Genomic DNA, 4501 nt, shown 5'->3' with positions numbered 1-4501 from the left:
ATAAGCTCTTCTGTGCAGAGAATCCTATGAGTCACTGACTTTCCAAAAAAAAAAATGCATAAGTTACTAAGTGTACTGGAATGTTCCTCTGCAAAGATCAGAAATTTTAAAGCTGCTAAGAAAACAGGTCAAGAAAGCACCAAGTCTATGCACATTAAAAGCTCATATTTATAATATTTAAGGTAAATATAGTTTAAAAACTTCAATTTTTAATTTCATGTTTAACAACAAAAATTATCTACATTTAACCTAATGCTAATTATTTATGATTTTAATTACCATAATGTGAAATAAATTTTATAGCCATTCTTGTTAGGTTAAAATGTATAATTTTGAGTTTCTTTCTATATGAACTTCTGGAGTACTGGATATTGTCTTCCAATATTGACTTAATAAATTTATTTAAGAGTGTGTATTCTAGCTTATACAAATGTCATTTTGCTTGACATTTCTGTGCAAACTCTGAGAAAATGGAAAGAATGATTAAATCCATCTTCAGGATTTAAGACTTCAGGTCATTCTTTTTGCTAGAGTTGAATTCTTAGTGGTGTTAATCTGATAAACAATAAACTTAGTAAAGCTCCAAGCAGATTTTGGTACAGCAAGTTTTCCAGAAAAATTTTAATTGTGCAGGTAACACACACACACACTTACTTAAACACATACAAATACACACACACACACACAAATTCACACTTTGGGTAAAAAAACAAGTTTGAAGACTATCAAGAAAATCAACTTTGAAGCAAATAAATAGAAAATTGTGAAACTAAGCAAATAACTGTACAACAAGCCAAATACAGCTACACAAAATCACATATGCCCATTCAGACTTGTCATTAGAGTTTAGTTTCTTATAAAACAAAACAAAACAAAATTACTTGAGAAAGATTTCAATTGTCTTGTATGATCAGTAATACTCATTTAGTTAATAATTAGATTTTAATTAGATAAATAAAACAAAATACATATATTTTGAAGGAAATTCTGATTTTTAAAAATAATATACTTAGACTTCATTTTAATTAAAAAAACAAAATTTAAAAATTTATATTAAAAAGGGCTAAGGGAATACCAATATGTGTATAAAATTGGAATAAAAATTAATAAATTTTAAGAAAGTGTACATAGCACAGTTTATCCAAAGTCAAAATACAATTTTCTTCAAAGACTTATACAGAAAAATAAGTATCAAAAATATCATAAATAAGAAAATAAACCTGGTCATGATACTGTACATAGAATTACCATGAAAAATGAACAAAAATGAGTTATACATCTAAATATAAGTAACAAATTATAAAGCCTCTTGAAAACAATACAAGAGAATACATAAAAATGTGTACCTCTTCCATCTTTTTACTGGAGTTCTTAATCATATAGTCAAACATTTTCATGAGATCTGAGAACAGTTACTGTATCTGCCTGATTGAGAAGATAAGCAAGAAACAGATGTAAATATGAAAAAATACACACTCTCCCTTCCAGGAACAAGAAGTGAAGCCAGTGACAAACAATAATAATAATGAAAAACATCATATACTAATGTTGCTTTAAAAATATACATATTATCAACAAATAGTGTCACATGGAATCCAGAATGTGTATGTGTGTGTGTGTGTGTGTGTTTGTGTGCAATGTGCGCGGGTGTGCACGCAATAGGTAAACAATGTTGTATCATGTTGTACCAGCCTTGGCTTGGAGAGAAGTTCTGAGAGAAGGAGTGTCTGGGAGCTGTGAAAACAAATGACTCAAAGTCAAATCATGGGTTATAAGCTGGTGGCCTATGTTTTGCTGGACACAGCTTTCCAGATTTTTCTCTCTGTGTTCTGCTCAAGACAGCTTTTCAGACTGCTATGTCTCTCTGTTCTGCTCGATACAGCCTTTTCTTACTATTCTAAAAAGAAAGACTCTCTGGTTCAAACAGTTAGCTTTCGGTTCCAGACAGTTCTCTCTGCTAGTAAAATTCTATAAGCTCTCTGGATATCTCGTGGGTTTTGTGACCAAAGTTAGAAAGGCTGCTATAAAAAATTCTTGGATTTTTCTGATCACATCAGAAACCTTGTTGTAAAAATTCCAGAAATAATTCTTGGGTTTTCTGATCAAAATCAGAAAGCCAGGAAAACATTCTAAAAGAGCAGTGTTCAATCTCTACGTAATTCTTAGGATTTCTGACCATTCTTACCAAGGTCAGAAATCCTGTTAGAAAAAGTTCTAAACGATCTATGAAAAATTCTAAAAGAGCTGTGTTCAGTTTCCATGGATTTTCTAACCAAAATCAGAAATCCTGTTAGATAAAAATTGTTGAAGATCTGTGTTGACTCTCCAGATATCTCCAGACATCTCAGCTATCACTAGAAAACTAATTCCTAAGAAGGAGGAAGTGCTATCACTTTCTGCTAGCTCTTGTCATACAAGTCAAAAGCCCGGTTCTTGTTTTTAACTTTAAACAAAATATTATTACACAAAAGTTGTCACATAATTGGATACTTCTCTACTTTGTACACAATAATTCTCACCCTCCACAGAAAGGATGTTTCTGAACTTCTCATGTGGTGACACAGTGCTACAGTCCTGATGCGAACAGAACAACAGAGATGCCTCAGTGATTTAACTTGAAAGCAGGACACTGGTACATGGCTTTCATACCCAACATTAGGAGTATACAAATGTCTTTATTGAAAAATACAAAATAAATACCTGTAGGCATGGACAAGACAGCAGTAACCCATTATATGTTGTCAATGGAAACCAGTAAATGATGGTTGCAGTGATCAGCTAGCCTTCTCTTCAGTCATTCTCTTCAGGTGACTTACTCTGAAGTTATCTGAGGAATCTGCCTTGAGCTTCCTGTCGAAGTTCATTGATAAGAGCAAAGCATTACTCTGGGAATTAGAACATGTTACCTCCCATCCCCCTTCCCATCCCACCCATTACCCCATACCAGGGTCCTTCTCTTCTCTAGGAACTTCTGTCACTACAGCTTCAGCTGTAGTTAGCAAGGAGGCCACTCCAGCAGCATCCAGTAAAGCAGTTCTTACAACTTTCGTTAGATCAATGATTTCCTTTTCCACCATGTTCACAAAATCTCCAAGCTTGGCATCATAACCAACTTCTGAGGAACTCTGCAGAATTATCTCAACTATCTAAGGTCCTTCAACACCTGCTTTCTTAGCAATCATCACTTAAGGATTTTTAAGTGTTCTTTTAATAAACTCTATATCTATTCTCTGATCTTCATTAGCTAGCTTTAATGAATCCAAGGCTAGGATGCACCTAAGCAGAGAGGAGCCCCCTCCTATAACAGTGTCTTCTTCAACAGCTGCTCTTGTAGCCTGGAGAGCATCTGTGATTTCCAGTTTTTTATTCACATATCAATTCAGTTATTTACTCCGGATTTACACTTAACCATCCCTCAATCAGCATTCCAAGACTTTAGCCTTTTGACTCTTAGGAATAGGGTCAAAACACTGACAATAAGATGGATAGGACCTCATCCTGAAATTACCATTCCAACCACCACCCTAAGGGCTGTCCAGGATGTCCCAGTGGCTACCTGTTTGCTAAGACAATGGTCATACCTCGGCCTAAGTCTCTGTCTCTGTTTCCCAGAAATGAGAACCCAGATCCAGGAACCTGTGGTCATAACACCACAGCAGCAGGCAGCCAATGGAAGGACACTTTCTCATTTGGCCTGAAACAAAAATAGGTAGCTAGAATGAGTAAGCAACCATCCTGGAAAGTCTCTAGAACCCTAACCAATTATAGAATCAGTGAGACCCTTAGAGATAGATCTAACCAATCAAGATAAAAGGGTTCTTACCCTCCCTAGATTTCCCCTAACTTACAATAAAAGTTAGGCCTCAGTGTTCCCTTTTCTGCATGCGGGAAATTCTGCTATAGAAATACTCTTTTCTGTTTCATACTATTTGAGTCTATAGTATCATTCTTTGGTGAATCATAGACCTTACACTCAGTGTAATGAAAATAATGATGAAAAATAATGATTTTTTACATAGATTTTTTTTTACATCGTGGACACACAATGAAGTAGAGGTGCTATAGAAACTGCAATGCTGACTTCTATTATTCACTATCATTCTGCTGAAACAACTAGAAAAAGCAAAAGAAGAAAATAAGGGCATGGCAAATATGCCTGTCCAAACTCATCATATTGTATATATTGAACATATGTACTTTATTCATAAGAAAGCTGTTAATAAAGGGAAACTGATATCTAAGAATGTTAATTAGTAGAAGTAAAAACAGAAAATTAACCTGAGTATAAACTATATGTCATGCATTGACTCATTTTATGTTGGAATCATTTTAAATACTAAAGTAAGTCAAATAGAGCCATTATTACTAATTCATTCTCATTTTAATTTTTAATGTTTGAAAATGTGTCCTTATAAAATTTACTCCATCCATCTTATTCCATTTCCTTCTTTAGGTATAATGTTTTGTATGCTGGGTAAAATTTACCTTTGAGTTAATGTGA

The 4501-nt window shown here is 34.0% G+C and overlaps 1 pseudogene; it reads right to left on the bottom strand.

Moving 5' to 3' along the window:
* Positions 1–2892: 2892 nt before the first annotated feature.
* Positions 2893–3374, bottom strand: LOC114615435 (annotated as a pseudogene).
* Positions 3375–4501: the final 1127 nt, after the last annotated feature.

Source organism: Grammomys surdaster, unplaced genomic scaffold (assembly GCF_004785775.1).
Source record: "Grammomys surdaster isolate TR1022 unplaced genomic scaffold, NIH_TR_1.0 126679, whole genome shotgun sequence".
Lineage (NCBI taxonomy): Eukaryota > Metazoa > Chordata > Mammalia > Rodentia > Muridae > Grammomys > Grammomys surdaster.
The sequence above is the reverse complement of the archived record's forward strand: the minus strand, read 5'-3'. Positions and strand labels throughout refer to the sequence as shown.